Consider the following 18,271-nt stretch of genomic DNA (forward strand, 5'->3'; position numbering starts at 1 on the left):
TGGGCACAATTCCAAATTGCTCTCCAGAATGGTTGGATCAGTTCACAATTCCACCAACAGTGCATTAGTGTCCCAATATTCCTCCATCTCCTCCAGCATTTATCATTTTCCATTTCTGTCACATTAGCCAATCTGACAGGTGTGAGGAGGTACCTCAGAATTGTTTTAATTTGCATTTCCATAATCGAAGATGATTTAGAGCACTTCTTCAAATGATTATAGATAACTTTGATTTCTTCATCAGAAAACTGCCTATTCATATCATTCAACCAATTATCAATTGGGAAATGGCTTGTATTCTTGTAAATTTGACTTAGTTGTCTATATATTTAAGAAATGAGGACTTTCTTAGAGACACTCACTGAAGGACTATTTCCCATCTTTCTGCTTTCTTTCTATCTTGGTTGCATTGGTTTTGTTTGTACAAAAGCTTTATTTTTATTTTTTTTATTTTTTGCAGTTTGATTTGTTTTTTAAAAAGAACTAATTTTGGCAATGATATCAATAGTTTCTTTGTAATCACTCCCCCACCTCAGAATTCCAACCAGACTGTGCAAAATCTCCTTATGACCAAAGAATTATGCCTGTCCAAGGCAAGTTTAATTCATGACTGGGCAGAAAGCAAGGCCAACAAAAAGCCACTAAACCTAAATGTAAACTCAAGCTGTCAGCAGACCCTCAGGGACAGGACCCTTCCAACAGGAGTCAGATTGCAATAGACATTTCAGAAGGAGAACAAGCATCCCATGTTTTGGCACAGACCTTCCTGGTAACTTCAGTAATCACTACTATGGCTCCACTTCTGATCCAGCTTTCTCCTTAGGCTGTGCATGGGCCTCGTTGGACTTCACTTCAGTGCTGTCTCCTTCTGCTGTCAAGATTGGTTTTGGAACCAGGCTAGAGCTGCTGCTTTTCTCTTGCTTGATTGGTGATGCATTGGAGCTCTGGTTGCTATTGTCATCATGCATGTCCATCATCCCTGGGTATAAGCTGTTCTCTGGGATGATCACCTTGCACCCACACTTCTTATCCTTTCCCTTCTTGCTTTTATTTTTGTCATCTACCTTTGCCTCTGTAACAGGGACTCACTTATAAATCTGTACGGACATGTCACCTACAGTTACTCATTTCTTCTACCATTTGCACACTTTCTTGATGACCATCATGATCCTCTTGATTCATCTTTGGCCCAGCTTCTGATCTCAACTTGAACCTATTGACCCAACATGGTGCTGCCTAGATGAGCAAGGCTGCTGGAGCATGTTCTGGTCCTTCTCGCTTTCTCGTCCTTCTACTCAGCCACATACTTACACACTCAAACGCTTGCACACATATGCACATGCCCACATGCACACACACTTGCACACACATACGTACACAAATATACATATACACACACAAAGCCTCTTGGCATGACTCATTCCAGGCCCCCAAAAGCTTTTTAATAGATTCTGCTCCAGCTCCTTAGCTTTACTCAATGTGTGTATGTGTCTGCTTCAAGTGTATTTCCTATAAACAACATATTGTAGAATTCTGGTTTTTGATCCACTCTGCTATACACTTCCATGTTATGGGACAGTTCATCCTATTCACATTCCACTTATTTTTATGACCTATGTATTTCCATCTATCCTGTCTGTCCTCTCTCTCCTTTCACCCTTTCCCTCCTCACTAGTGTTTTGCTTCTGTCTACCACCTCCCATGATCTACCCTCCCTTCTGTCAGCACCCACCCCTCCACCCCTTTACTTGATCTCTTTCCTTTCTCCTTCCTTGTTGGATAAGAAAGATTTTTATATTCAACTGATTGTGTATGATTTCAAATACTGACAAGAGTAATATTCAAGAGATGTTCATTGCCTATTCTCCCATTTTCTCCTCCACTGTAACAGATCTTTCACATTTCATCATGTGAAATAGTTTACCCCATTTTACCTATCCCTTTCGTCTGCACCCATTGTACTCTGCTTTCTCATCTTTTAATATTTTTATGTCATTCCCTCTAATTCAGCTTATACCCATACCCTCTGTCTATGTATATTTCTTCTAGTTGTACTATTAATGATGCAATTTCAATGAATTATAAGTATCATCTTCCTGTGTAGGAATGTAAATAGTATAGCTCTATTGAATCCCCTATTTTCTTTTTTTCTTTTTTTAACTGTTTATGCTTCTCTCGAGCCTTGGAGGTCAGATTTTTGGTTTAATTGTGTTTTTCTCTTATGAAAATCTGAAATCCTTTTATTTAATTGAATGACCATTTTTTCTCTTGATGTGTTATATTTAATTTTGCTGGGCAAATGATTCTTGGTTGTGGTCCTAGACTCTTTGCTTTCTGTAATATCATGTTCTATGACTTCTGATCCTTTAATGTTAAAGCTGCCAAGTCCTGTGCAATCCTAATTACAACTCCCTGATATTTGAATTGTTTCTTTCTGGTGACTTGTAGTAATTTTTTCATTGACCTGATACTTTGAACTTTGGCTATAATGTTCCTTGGAGTTTTTATTTTGGGATCTCTTTCCTGAGGTGATTGGTGGATTTTTTCAATGCCAATTTTGCCCTCTGGTTGGAGAACATCATGGCATTTTCTTGAAAGATACTGTTCAGGTGTTCCTTTTGATTATGGTTTTCAGGTAGTCCTGAAAATTCTGATTTTGTCTCTCTTGGATCTGTTTTCTAGATTGGTTGCTTTTCCCATGAGGTATTACACATTGTCTTCCATTTTTTCATTCTTTTGAATATGTTTGATAGATACTTGATGTCTCATAGATTCATTAGCTTCTACTTGCCCAATTCTAAATTTTAAGGTGCTGTTTCCTTCAATTAGTTTTTGTGCTTCCCCTCCCCCCCAATTCAGTCAATTGTGCTCTTTATGGGGTTGATTTCTTCAGTGGATTTTTGTATCTCATTTTCTATTCAACCAATTCTACAAATTGTTTTCCAAGTCACTAATCTTTTTCCACAATGTTCTTGTATCACTTTCATTTCTTTTCCCATTTTTTTCATCTACTTCTCTTACATGATTTTTAAGCTCCTTTTTGAGCTCTTCAATGAGTTCTTTCTGGTCTTGGGACCATTTCCCATTTTTCTTTTTGGTTTTTCCCATAGGTTTTTGGTATTATTATTCTCTTCTAAGTTTGTGTCTTAGTCTTCTCTGTCAGCATAATAACTTTGTATAGTCAGATTATTTTTCATTGATTTTTTGCTCATCTTTTTATTTTGTGAGGACAGGAATTTTTTTTTCCTTTTAAATTTGAGCTCTGCACCAGGGGTGCAAGAGGTACTGTCTCAGGCTCCTTTTGCCAGTGGATGGAGGCCTTGGATATTTAACTGGTGCTGCACTGACATTGCCCTGAGGCCCTTGGGAGACACTAATTTATGATGCTGTGCTGAGTGGTTGAAGTAGGGGTTGACTGGAGTTGCTGGAGGCTATAGGAGTCTGGCAACTTACCTGGTTCTGAGGTGGGGTCCAAGTGGTAGTATCTGTGCTGAGTCCTGGTAGGGGTATATCTGCATTTCCCTGGGGGCTACATTGAAATACATGAAGGTCTGACTGCTGGATAATGCATCTTTGCTAGGAGCTATGCTGAGGTACGTGGATGACTGATCACTGGAGGATGCCTATTTGGCATACTACATTTTGCATTGAATGTTCTGATGCTGTTTTCTCTTCTAGACTAGAACTGTTGTCGAATATATTGGGACTATCCAGTCTTCAGATTCTTTTAGAGCTAAGTTGAATATTTCCCCTCTGCCCTGAGATTTATCTCTCCATGTCTGACTTGGGCAGTCTGCCATGGGTATGGGTAAGATTCAAACCTTGCCTGTTTTACACAAGGAGTACTTTGAATCTGCCCAGAACATGCAAAGTCACTTTTTTGAAGCCATGGGTTTCAGGATGGCTAGACCCAGTTGGACCGGAGCACTTCAGAGATCAGGTAGAAAGCCATCCCCCCAAAGCTCCAGGAGCAGCTGCCTTAAAACTTTCTCTTGTTATAGACAATTTAGGTATTATCAAGTCAGCCCTCACAGTCACACATTTCCCTTACTCTAGGTCCCTGATATTTTCCTACCCCATGTACTCCCTTTTCCCAAACAGAAGAGTTCAGGAAGTGCCCTATTCATATCATATTGAACATAAATGACTGAACAACAAAAACAAAACATTGTAAATAGTGATAAATCAGAAATTTCCTCTCCAAAGAATAAGGCAAATCAGAAAAAAAGAATTCCTTGTGATGCTTATAAAATAAGGCATGGAAATGGATATTTGCTCAGGACAACCTTAACTAACTAGGACCACACATTCCTTTTCCTCATTTAATTCCCTACCTCCTTCTTTAAGATAAATTCCATCAATAGCTTATATGTTGCGTGTATGTGCATGTTTTTCTATGAATTTAATTCTAGGATATCTAACATTGTTAAAGTCTAGTAATAAATTGGTTCCACTTTATTCCAGGAATCATTGGAAATAGATTTTAAATAGGTATTATGTTTTAACTGTGTCTGGAAATAGATAAAGAAGGTCTGTCTTCATTAGTCTTTACCATTTTTTGCAGGTACTAAAACTCATAAATCATGTAAAGAATTGGTTCTTTAAACCATAGACCTTCTCACAGGCCAGGCTGATTTCCACTCACAAGGTGTCTATTATGTCCAATTTTCAGGACAAAGGGGATGGAAGAGGAAGAGGTCATTGGTTTTACCTCTGGGTTTTCCTGTTCTCTTTCATTTTTAGGAGTCAGACTTTTGAAACACTTACTAGGAAATGCGTTAGCAAGTGGCTTTCCTACAGGAAACATTGACAGCAACTGAATTTTTGCTGCAAGTAATGATAGCCTTTATTTTTCTTTTTTTCTTTTTGCTCAAAGGTTGAATTTATGAAAAGTATTAATAAAATTATAGGAGGACAAAGCTAACTTAAGAATGGGGTGTATTGGATACCTTAAATCTATAGAAACTATAATTCAGGAGTCAAACCAGAAAAAAGAAAATCTCATGGAGGTAAGGTAAGCATCTCCATTTCAAAATACATTCAACACATTTTATAATAAGTGAAACTCTCTCTATATCTCATTAATCACAAAGACAAATTTCATTATCAGGAATTTGTTTGTCCCTGTCTATATGCTAGAGATTTTGCATTTTCTATACCTCTATATCACACTTCTATTATATTTAATATATTAGAGATGTTATATTTATAGTAATGTAATACTTTTAGAAGATTTCTGTTCATATCTTTGCCAATGGCTACCTATATTACCTTGGATAAATCACTTAACCTCTCAGTGCCCCAGATAATTCTTTGTGATGCCTCACACAGATAATTACATAGAGGCATAGAATATTTTACATATACACCTGTCAGATATATATACATATATGTATATATATATACATATATATATATACATAAAACTGTAATATTTGACTTCAGAGAGAATGATTTCCTTTCTCACACAGATCCTGAATATACAAGAGAAAATAAACTCCTCTTTAAAGATATTTGAAATATTATGTCAGAGATCCTCTTGTGTCAAACTACTGACACTCCTCACTCCTTGGAGCTACTGAACTCAAAATTTCCCTATACTGGCCTGATAAGCTGAAACTATTCAAGATACCAGAAAAAGTATAGCATGGAGAGGAGGAAGTGGATAATTTTGCCCTACAAAGATTGCCTTTATCAACAATATTTTTCATTCCAAAAGGGAAATCTTCCTTCAAGTAATAATTTCCTGTTATTGTCTGGATAAGACCTCTCAGAATGGACTATGATAAGGATTTGAATATTCACATCATCCCAAACCCTCAGGAGTACACCCTGATTTTAGTAGACACTGATCTGAGAATGACAAAGACTAACCATTGCCAAGTTTCTATTCTGCTTACCTGTGACATTAAAGATGCCAAGGTCATCCACTGCATCCCAGATCGTCGTCTGTCATAGTGACTTTTGTCTTACCATTGGACTCCAATATCTCTTGAAGAGAGTGAAGCAGATGACTTTGTGCAACTTTCCATCACTTAAATCCAGTTCCCATGCAAGTGAAGACATCATCCTGTGATGTCACTGGTCCTCCTTAAAAATGAAGGATGGACAAAAAAATAAAACAACAATGTGGTGGAAGAGAGGTAGTTGTCATCATTAAGCATGATTATGATGAAGAGTATGCCTGAAAATCTTTTATTGTTAGTCCCTTCACAGTCTGAGTTGACCATAATGAACCTGTTGGTAGTGGCACAAAGATGATCTTAAATTTAAAAATGGACCAGAAAAAATAATATGTGGATCAAAGAAACTGTAAAGAAGTTCATTGGCTAACCCATTACACTTTATTTTGTGAAAGAATAAGAGACAGAAATGAGTGATGATGAAACAGGAAGACAAAGAGAAGGGGGGATACATCTAAAGATGAGAAAAAACTCAAGATCAAAGATCTAACATCAGATGAGTTACATGAAGGAAAGGACAAGAAGAAGAAAATCAAGAAATTAAAGAAAAAAGACATTGATCAAGAAGAGCTGAATAAGACCGAGCCAATCTGGATATGTAAATCTGATATTAGACAGGAAGGGTAGGGCCGTTGTCCTAATCTCGACCTTTGTCTTGCCACTAGACTCTTATGACTCTGAAAGAGAGAATGGACTGGTGACTTTGCACAGCTCTGCCTCACTTAAGTCCAGTTCATACACAGGTCATGACATCACATTTGGTATATCATTATTTCTCTTTGAGAATGAAAGAAAGCAACAACAGAGAGGTGGGGTATGGCAAGTTCTTAAGAACCTTATTAATGATTAGGAAGATCATTTTGGCAGTACAGCACTTCTTATTGGAAGGTCATCTGGAATTCAGAGTTCAGTTCTCTTTGACTTCCTTGAAAACAGAAAGAAAAAATTACATAAACTGTACAATGGAGCATGGATTCATTGTGAGAACTTCCTCCTGAGTATTATAATTTTGTCGGTAGTGTGGTGGACTCTGAGGATTTATACTTCAACATTTCAAGAGAGATGCTATTGTAGAGTAAGATCCTAAAGGTTATCTTGGCAATAAGCATATTATCAAGAAGTGTCTAGAGCTCTTATCTGAAATGGCAGAAAACAAAGATAATTACAAAAAAATACTGGTGAGAATGAAGAATCATTGTCTACTTTTGTAGTAGTAAAGAATTGAAACAAAAGTAAATGCCCATCTCCTGAGAAATAACTGAACAAATTATTTTACATGAATGCGATGAAGCAATAATGTTGAATACAGAAAAGCATGAGTAGAGATGTATGAATTAATGGAAAGTGAAATTTGCAGAACCAAGAAAACAAAATACACAATGATTATTACAACATGATTAGAAAGTAACAACAAAACAATTGGTACTCAAAGCTATCGAAGTTTAAGGCCTAAAGGTCATTCCACACACACCCTCTCTATTTTGTTTTCTTTGTTTTGTTTTTCCAGAGGTAGGAGGTGAAATGGGTGTGAGATACTGCATATAAAAGCAAACTTTGTCAATGTGTTGGTTAGTTTTATTCAGGGGTGTACTGGTAAACTCTTAACAACTGGCTCTTTGGAAAAATGTTAGGTGGGACACAATTTAAATTTAACATACATTGTTGATATTTTCTCTTTCACTTTCTCAAGACTAAACAATCAATAATTAATAATGATAATTAATAATAATAGGCCTTAACTGTAGCATTTGTTGATTTCCCAGGTATTAGTGCTCAATATGAGGTTTTTTAAAATGGCCTTCAGAAATTGGTAAAAGCTTTAGTGAAGTTTTCTTTTTAAACTCTTTGTTATGAGAGATGGCTGTCTAGGAAGTGCAAGAGAAGGCTATAATGAGAAATACAGGTGATATTAATATAAACTATATCAATAATATGTATTTGTAAAGTGTATGAGATGGAAGAGGATTACAAGAACAATGTTCTAAAAGATAGGAAGCTAGAACATTTGTAGTAAACATTTTGGGAATGGAAGCTTAAGAAAATATTAGTCACTCTGAGGGATTATAGAGTAAATAAAAGTAATCCAGGTGGCACAGAGATTAAAGGGCTGGTCCTGGAGTCAGGAAGACTCTCCTTTGGGACTTAAAATCTGGCCTCAGATACTTAAAGACTATGGGTCGCTGAGCCTCTGTTTCCTGTTTTTGCCTCTGCTAAATCCTCTTTGCTTCTGTTTCCTCATCTGTAAAATGAGCTGGAGAAGGAAATGGTTAACTGCTATAGTATCTTCACCAAGAAAACCCCAAATAGGGTCACAAAGAGTCATATACAATTGAAAAGAAATAAGCAACAACGAAAGAAGAATGTAATGAGAGCTAAGAAGTGGGGAGGGCCAGAGCTAAAATCATGTACCTAAAATTCTGGTAGGTCAATCTGCGTAATTTCATTTCACTTTGGTATATTTGATAGTTCAGTCGTATGATGAAGCATAGAAATCTGATGGCAAGTCTTACACGATTAAAAATGGTTAAAAAAGATTCACTTTGGTATTAGACACAAATAGTTAAGAAATTAACACGTGGATACCAAATAACCTGTTTTTAATCATCATTTAATTGTTGATAATTAGTGACTGAATTTCTGTATGACTTTGGCCTATTAGATAATTATATCAACCATTATAATATTTGTACAGTTATTAAACATTTCTTTCCCCAGAACTGTATAATTTTTCCACATATAATGCATATTAATTTTGAATAGAGGGGATGTTGTACAGATCTGTGATTTCATTAATGTCAATAACCCCTTGTATGGAAACTCCCTTCACTGATTCAGACCATTTGCTTGTCTTCTACTAGTGTTAGGGAGTTACCTGAAGGTCAGGTAGTGACCTATCCATGGTAGCAAAAGTCATCCAGTATCAGAACTGGAACTTGAGCACTTGAACCCATGTCTTGACTCCTGTTTTCTGCTCCTCTCTCTCTCTCTCTCTCTCTCTCTCTCTCTCTTTCTCTCTCTCTCTCTCTCTCTCTGTGTCTCCATGTCTCTTTCTTTCTCTCTGTCTTTCTCTCCATACGAACACAGATATATTTGTGTATATATGTATATATATACACACACACATATGTTTATAAATAAATATTCACATATATAGATAACATGATAGATAAAAGGTAAAATAACAAAGTTATATTATTGATTATAATAGATTTCTCCTTTGTAATCTCTCCTTCCTTTCCTCCTTCTATTTCATTCCTCCCCCCCCAGAAACATGCACACAGACAGACATGCATACATACAAACACACATACAGTATGATGATATTGTGAAGTATTAGATAACTGGCTCCAGAGTTAGGAAGATATGGGTTCAGGCCCCAGTTCTGGTATGTACTAGGAGTAGAACCTTGAACAAGCAATCTAATCTCTTTCTACCTCGGGGCACATTATAAGTGTCTAAACTGTAAACAAGTTAATAATCCATATTGAGAGAGGGAACTGGCAAACATTGAACTCCCTATACTAATGATAACTTAGGTCTGGAACATATAAACACAAATACAAACAACACATGTGTGTAGAAAGACACACACAGGTATAGTTAGATGATTCAGAAAAGAAAGACCTATCTTCCTTTTTCCACCCTTCACATATAACCCAATCTCATCTTAATCCTCTATTTTTTGCCTTGATTGAAGCAGCCAGAAAGACTGAGTGTGCTTAAAAAAACATTTTAGCTTGATAATTTCTTAATCTACCTATCTAGCTTCAACCAAATTTCTTTTATCTCTTCTGTAATGAAAACTAAGGAGTACAAAGAATGCTAAAGAACAATTAGTGGCCTGAATAACTTGAGACCTCAACTCTCCACTAAGAAGTTACATCATGAAATGTCCCTTACTGATGATATAATAGTATCCGCTCTTGATTCTATACTCTGAACTCCATTTTTAATATGTTGTAAAGGGTAACATAGCTACATGCCTTTATCTTTTCATGGACAATTTTCCTCTTTTCTATTAAAGTACGAAACTCTCAAGAACAGTATAGAAAAACTAGATTCAAAATGGTGATTGATAAACTATAAGCTTTTTGAAGTTAAGGAGGACTGTGTCAGTGTTTATCTTCATTTTCATTGCCTTCATTGCCTGACATAAAGTACAAAGTAAAGAAATGTTTGTTCTATCAATGGACGATACCACTGTTCCTTTGAAACCAAACATTTAGAATTGCTTTGCTCCTTCATTTTTTGGTGTGTGTTCTAAGCAAGTTTCACAAATATTATTTTGCTTACTTATAGTTTTTTCCACACAGAAACAACTATTACTATAGATATCTCTTCTAGGATGGACAATTATTATCCATATATTTGCTATGAAAATCTTACTGGGTGAGCAATCAGATTTTCACAGTTGAATTTATTTATGGAAGCATGTTTAGTCTAGAGAAGAGTAGACTGAGAATTAATTCTGAAATAATCTAAGCTTTTGAAAAAAAATGATTTTGTGAGGCTCAAATGAGATGATGGACATTAAGTATTCTGGAAACATAAAAGTGCCACACGAAAACCTACTGTCACTGTTTGCTCTTGTTTGGATGATGATAATTTTATCCTCTTAGTTCTTATACTAGTATTGTGTAGTCTCCAAACTTAAAGTCTCATGATGGTTTCCTTCTCTCAGCCTTCTATTGTACTCCTGCTAAGCTCTAGCAATGTTTATAATAAGGGATGTGGTTGTAAATGTTTAACAACTGGTAGAGGGAGAAGGGGAAGAATCATGTGCATGCTTTTAATTTTATTTTGTATTATGAACACTTTCTCAAACCTAGACAATCAACAAAATGCTAAATCAAGTTAAAAAATGTAGTGACTGCAAATTTCTGAGGTGTAAAAGCTCACACTGAAAATTCAACAATGGGATCTCACAAATAATTTAAAGTTGGTTCCAGCATACCCCTAGAAACAATTTTGCATAGTGATTGCTGCTTTGCATTCTCAAGGCTTTTCCAAAGGCCATCAATGGTGTGTGAATATCAGATGTTTCAGCACCATCAGCTGTAATTAATTTGAACCCAGACTCACTGGAGGAAACGAGGTGCTCTTACAACTACCACATCATCTGTCATTGGTTTTCATTTTGCGGTTAACCATTGTATTCTCTTTCATATACTAAATATTATTCTAAATAAAAATTAGAAGTCAAGAAGATCTGCCCTCTTTCTGGTCATCTAAATAGTGTGTTTATCATTGATTTGTTCTATCTCATGCATTAACATAGATAAAAATATAAGAGTAGAAAGTACCTTTACGGAAATCTAGTCCAACCTAAATCTGATTTAAAAAAACAAAAACAACCAAACTCGTACCCTCAACTCCCCTTCTACAGAATCCATGACAAGTGATCAATCAGATTTTGTTTAATTTTCCACATTAGCGTTTTAATGCTTGCTGCCAATGGGAAAAAGGAGTAATGAGTATAAATTTCAGAGATGCAGATTTCTACTTGATAGCACACACATACCCACAGTCAGAACCAAACCACACACACACAAAAATATTCTGTCTCAGGAAGAAGTGGGTTCCCTTTCACCTAACATCTTCACTAGGTAAGTTACATCTACAAAATTCCTCTGATAAGTTAGTCTAATCAAATTGTCAAATAAAGAAATGAGGTTGACGGGGCAAGAACTGTTCTTGATGAAACTGTATTTCCTTTCTGTATTTCTTCCCCTCCACCCATTCTACTAACTACACATGTATTAACAAATTATAAATTTTCTCCAGGTATTGAAGTACTGGCATTATTTGCTGACACATTTTATTCTTTTTTCTGCAAATGTAAACATTCTTTTACCATGCTGTAGAATATCTCCCTTTTATAAGATTCAAAGATCACACTATAAACATTTTTCTATTTCTTCCAGTACCCTGAGACTGATCTTGTTAGGACAAATGTCATGAATTTGTCAACCACAACTAAGTATTTTTAATTAATTTTTACTTATCTTGGAGTTTAACCTTCTATTAGCCATTTTGTTCTTATCTTATTTATTTCAGATATTTTTGGTTGATAAGACAACCACAAAATAGAGTGTAGTTCTGTCATTTGTTACTCCATCCGCTCCAGCCATCAGCCTTATTGCTTCTTGGTCAGTGCTTAGAGGCAGTATGGTACAGTGACTAGAATACTAGATTTGGAGTAAGAAAGACTTTTGTTCCAATTGCCCCTCAGGTATTTGGCAGCTGTTTAACTCTTGACATGACAAACTCTCCAGGGCTTCAGTTTCCTCATGGGTCAAGCAAGAAAGTTGGATTTGATAACTGTTAAATTTCCAGCTTTAAATGTATGATCTAGAATAGGTGTATTAAACTCTAATAGAAATGGAGGGAACTAAACCATTTATGAGGCTGTAAACATAAATCCCTGTGGGATTCATATTAACTTATAAAACCATGTTCTGTTGTATTTTATCTATGTTGTACTGTATTTTAATTTTTGTTAAATATTTCTCAATTACATTTTAATCTGATTCTGTCTGCTCTGGGGAGCTTTGTGGCCATACAGGACCCATAGTAATATGTTGGACAACTTTGCTGTTGATGATAGGGTCCCAAAACATAGGGAACAAGTGAAGAGTCCTGAACCAGGTCCAAGAGGATCTGATTATACGATAAAATATAAAAATAATTATCATAACCAGAAAGTAATGAAATTTATTAAGATAGAAAGCAAATGTGTTTGGGAGAAAGAAAGCATATCAATTTGTTTGTAATCAGTGATTTCTTACTTTGAAATTTTGATCTCAATTATAATTCTGACTTTCTGTATCTTCTAGAAGCTATTGCTGTTAGTTACATTTTATTAAAATAATGTTTTCTAGACAAATAAATTGATTTTTACCAAATTTTTATTATACTCACTCTTAGAAAAAGTTAAATACCTTAGTGATGCAAAGAAACAGCATGATTTGGTGTTTGAAATGCTAAATAGTGAGCAGAATGATCCATATGACAGAATAAATAATATTTCTTTCCATAAGGCTTTCATACATTGTTCAATGCTGAATTTTTAAAAGTACCTACTTGTATATAATATTACTCTGGGAGCTGAGGAAGCTGTAGTGTTTAAATTAGATATAGTCCTTGCCATCACAGACCTGTGTGTGTGTGTGTGTGTGTGTGTGTGTGTGCATATGTGTGTGTGTATGTGGTGTATATATTATTTAATGAATGATAAATCTAAAACTATAATGCAAAATGATATATGGTAGTTGAAAAAGTATGTTATAGATAAGGTCTGGTGGTAAACACAGATATCACATTAACACTAGAAGGCAAGGAAGGGTTTTTTGAAGGAGATAAGATTTGGGAATGGGCATGAATTCAACAGATGAATAGGGCAAGGGGGGCATTGTCAACATACGGAAGAATGTAAGCAAAGGCATAAAGGTAGTAAATGGTGATTGGTTCAGTTTTGATGGAGCAGAGTGTTCAGAAAGGAAGAAGTTTGGAAAGTTAGTTTGGGACCAGAAAGTAATTCACCTTGAGTGCCCAAAGAAGTTTGACCTTCACTTGATAGGCAATATGGAACAATGAAAGATTTTAAGCAGGGAACTGATGTGTGGCACGTACTGATGTGACAGACCTATGTGCAAGCTAAATTAGGCTAGCAACCATTTGAATGATGGATTGCATATTGGAGATAGGCTGGGAGAGGAGGCAGAAAGAACTCTTTGATAAATGCTGTTGCTTGCAAAATTCTTGTTTACCTACAATTTTTTAATTCTTGTAATTGTCTGTAATCTCCTTGGGGACAAAGAAAAACGTTTTTTTCTATATCTCTCCAAACATCTAGCACTTAACTTTGTCCAAAAGTAACCATTTAACTAATCCTAGATGAATATACGGTTGAACTGAAAATCACTGTCTAAAACCTCAACTTTATAACAGCTACACATATTTATGTAGAGCAATAAGTTTGGTAAACATTTTACATGTATTATCCCTGATCTACTGTGACTCAAACATCACAGACCTTCTAACTCATTACTTTATTCATACTAATCTGAAACAATCACAATACATTATAATAATATTTTAATATAGTAAAGCATAGTTCAAGTTAAATAGGTAAAAATCTTACCAATCAGATGGAATGCATATTTTGTAGAGCTAAACTATCTGAGGTAATTTTCTTCAGATGGTTAAGGAAGAGCTTTGCCTTGAAAGGGGTATTAATTTACCTTGACTCATCATAGTAGCAATCCCAACAAGGGTTTGTCTAGTTGAATTGATTTTCATATAGTGACTATTAGGCCACAATGATACATTTGGTCTGTGCCATTCAAATGTGATGAGTAATATCGTTTTTATTACATTGTCCAGGTGCCATAGCTGAGGGTTTGTTCTTTCTTCAGATCATTGGGAAAAAAGCAACATAAAGTTAATATTGGGCATAATTTAAAGTATTTTATAATTTTCTTCTCACTAAATAAAATAGAAATCCTATGTACATTTTTGCATAATCTTACAAAATAGAAATCTATAGATTCCTTTGATAATTACATCTATAGTATATGATGTCATGAGGAATTTGCTTCATTTCACCCCAGTCAGTGTTCTTTCATGGAAACAGTTACTGTATAGACTTGTGGAAGTACTATGAAAATTACAGTTAAGCTTAATTTTGTAACAATATAAAACCATCCTGCAGAGGTAAGGATTAAATTATGGGTTCTTTAAGTTTGGTTTCATGGGAATTTTTTTTGCTTTGTTTTCAATATTTGGTATGAAATTGGCAATAGAGAATGAGTTATTATGTACTTATGCCCTCCCTTTTATGTGCTAGTTTTCTGCTGATGTTAAGAGGAATTTAGTCTGATAAATTGAAAGTAAAGAACCATGTCTACAGTTAAAACATTGGAGAGTTACACTTTATATTCCTCTATAACTGAGAAATAGAGACTTTACATGCTGAAAAATTGCCACGCAGCCACACAGCACCTACCGTTGTTTCTTCATATTAAGAAAACTTGAAATTCAGTATTTGTGAATTCCATAGTCTCAACATCTATCTCCATAGTGAGGAAGGAACAGAATCACATTGAAAAGATATACCCTACTTTGAACAAACATGTAACATTATGTGTATCCTACTTTACTTTATTTAAATTAATGCTGTTCTAGAATTGGGCTGGCTCTAAAATGAGTCCCAACCAATTTCTAGACAGTGAAAAAGACTTGTAAGTAATAGTCATAACTGTTTTTACACATACTTCCCAGTGGAGCCTTATTTACCAATGATTCTTCATAAGAAGTTCCTTCTCCTTTCTAACTGCAGTACATATCAGTCTTCATTCATCTTCACTTTTGGTACCATTTGACTTTATGCATAACCACCCCTTTTTGATATTCTGTTTTCCACCTCTTCTTTTCTTATTCTCTCACTGCTTTTTCTTAATCTCTTTACTGATTGTATTTCCCTAGTTCTTAACTGTGAGTGCCCTCCAGCAGTCTATCCTTTGAACTTTCCTCTTCTTTCTTTATCTTTTCTACTCCTAGGTAAAATTATAGAATTATACAGCAAATCCATTGATTTGACTGGAAGTCAGGGAAGAACAGATTTCTAGCTTCTCCTCTGCCACCCTTCTCCAAGGGAGACTAAATCCTGTCAGGAGAAGAAACAACAGTATAGGACAGAAGCTGGCCCTATGTTCTCCCCAAAGAGAGAAAGTACTGTGCTAGAATTTTATCTATCTGATTCCTTAAATATTGTTAATCTAAAGTATGTGATTTTAAGGTTTAACCCAAATTCCTGATTGCTATTTCTTAATGAGAAAAGGGAACCCTAAGCTGATATCTAAAACTTAACTCCTTTCTCACTAAATACCAGTTTCATAGTGAACACATCTAGCAAATAGTAAAGAAATCAATTTATCCAAGTCAATAGCAAAATAGAAATCAAGAGAAAGTATAAAAATGAGAATATATAGAAGACAATACAGATCAAGAGTTCTTCCTTTGGGAGGAACATAACTCACCTTAACTAAAAGAGAGTCCTATTTCTCATCCAAAGGGAACATTCTCTGGTATAAAGCATAGCAAGTTGAGAATAAGGCAGGATTCAAAGTCTACATATCAGCTTTTTCTCAGAGCTTCCTCCCTTCATGGTTCTGAAGAAAGTTTGAAATGTCATGAATCTTCTTTTTCAACTCTGGAGGCTAGATCCCTGAAGAGACTAAAGACATCTCTTCTTTTTCTGGCTCTGCCTCTCCTCTCACACAGACATAGCACAATAATCTCCATCAATGGGGAGAGTCCCGTACCAATGTGCTTTGGGCTTTGTATAACATTCATAAGACTTCAATTATCACTATATGCAAATAACTCCCAAATCTATATGCCAATACCCAACAGCCCCCAAGCACTGATCCAGTAGTTTGGACTGCCTGTTGGATATCTCAATTTGGATGTGCTGTTGGCATCTGGAACTCAATATATTCATAGTTAAACTCATCATTTTTCCCTTAAAGTCTGTACTATCATTGAATTTCTCAGTTACTTTTAAAGACACCAACATTCTCAACATACTCATCAAGCTTGAAACCCTAAATTAATCATTTACTTTTTTCTCTTCCTCACTTTGAGCTATAACTAGCAAGTTTGGCATCCAAGGTAATTATCATCAGCTGCCCTCAAATCACATGTTGTGATACTTTGTGAAAATAATATAAACAGTTATTGATACAAATTGATTTTAATGGGAAAGGAGGTCCTTAGTAGGGGCCTCAGAGTACTAATGACCTTTTTGGGAGTTATCTAACATTGCACCCATTGGGGTCACTCTCGAAGACTGCCCAGAGGAGGGGGATTGAACCACTAATCAACCTCTATAGGGGAATAGATTGTAGAGCACTTCAAGCCCGCTGCCAGAGACCACTCTAGGGGGAAGCTCTTTTGGTGTGGCTGGTGGAAAGAGGCATGCCTTGATTAATTATTCTTGCTGAGTGCTAACCTTAGGTTATTCCATGCTGTTGAAGAAGTGGAATGTAAATATATCACATTTTAAATGTCCAATTTAAAAGTCATTGCCTGAACTTTTTACACCCTCTGAATTTTAGGTTTGGAGAAAAGGCAAAGTTGTCCTGCCCTCCTAATCATGATTCCATCTTCACTTTCATATCCAATTAATTTCCAAGTCCTGTTCTACATCTGTCCCCTATTCTTTTCTCATATGGTCACCACACTTGTTTAGACCCTCAATATGTTTTATTTGGACTATTATAGTAACTTCCAAAATAGTGTCTTTCCTCTGGGGGGAAGGGATTGCTTATACTTGACCACTGTTTGGATATGAATGATGAAGGAGTGGGAGGAAGAAAATATATCAATTAGTTTAGGAATCTTAGGTGACTGGAAAAATAACATTGTCTTCATCATAAACAGGAAGATCCTTATTCTACTGTACCTCTTCTCTGTCTTTGCATACATGTGATGTGTTTTGGTTACTAGAATTATACCTTTGAATTCCTTCTTTCAGTTAGGTTAAAACAGTTCTTTCATAGAGTTTGAAGTGTGGTTCAAAGTTCCGAAGAGTTGTGCAAGTGAGGACCAAGAATAAGATATAGTTATAGTAAGTATTCATATCCTCCCTGGGAGTAAGTAGAGGAAGCCAACTTTATTGTGAAGAAATGTTCACAATAAAAAAGAGGCACTCAGGGAGGATGAATGACACCTAAGTGTAATTAAGTCAGGCTCACTGGGTTGCTGGGTAAGATCAGGTGACTAAATTGGTAGATTAGTAGATCTTTTTGTATAGGATTCTTATTTAGGTTAGGAGTAGAATGATAAACCTGGATCTTGTGTTCAGATTACTGCTATTTCATGTGGAATGGAAAATCCTTAGGAACTGGTGGTGATTTGATATTCTAACTCCCTACTGGTGGAAAACAGGGCTTCACATGTTTTTGTTATTGAGTCCTTTCAGTTATGCCTGACTGTGACCCCTTTAGGGTTTTCTTGGCAAAGAACTAGAGTGGTTTGTTATTTCTTTCTCCAGCTCAGCCTACATAAGGAGCTGAGACAAACAGGATTAAGTGACTTGCCCAAAGTCACACAACTAGTAAATGAGGCCAAACTTAAACTTGTCTTCCTGAGTATCTGGAACTCTATCTACTGTAGGATCTAGCTGCCCTGTGCTTTGGCCACTACTATATGCCTTATTTTGACTCTGTATTTGAGAATAGTATGACAGATCCTCCTGAATTTGATCCTCCTGAATGACATCTTTCTTTATTGAAGTGAAGCTA

At 35.7% G+C, this 18,271-nt stretch overlaps 1 pseudogene; it reads right to left on the reverse strand.

Annotated features, from left to right (window-relative positions):
- Positions 1–761: 761 nt before the first annotated feature.
- Positions 762–6,032, reverse strand: LOC140502515 (B-cell CLL/lymphoma 7 protein family member A pseudogene; annotated as a pseudogene).
- Between the last annotated feature and the right edge of the window lie 12,239 nt (positions 6,033–18,271).

The sequence above is a fragment of the Notamacropus eugenii genome, chromosome 4, assembly GCF_028372415.1.
Source record: "Notamacropus eugenii isolate mMacEug1 chromosome 4, mMacEug1.pri_v2, whole genome shotgun sequence".
Lineage (NCBI taxonomy): Eukaryota > Metazoa > Chordata > Mammalia > Diprotodontia > Macropodidae > Notamacropus > Notamacropus eugenii.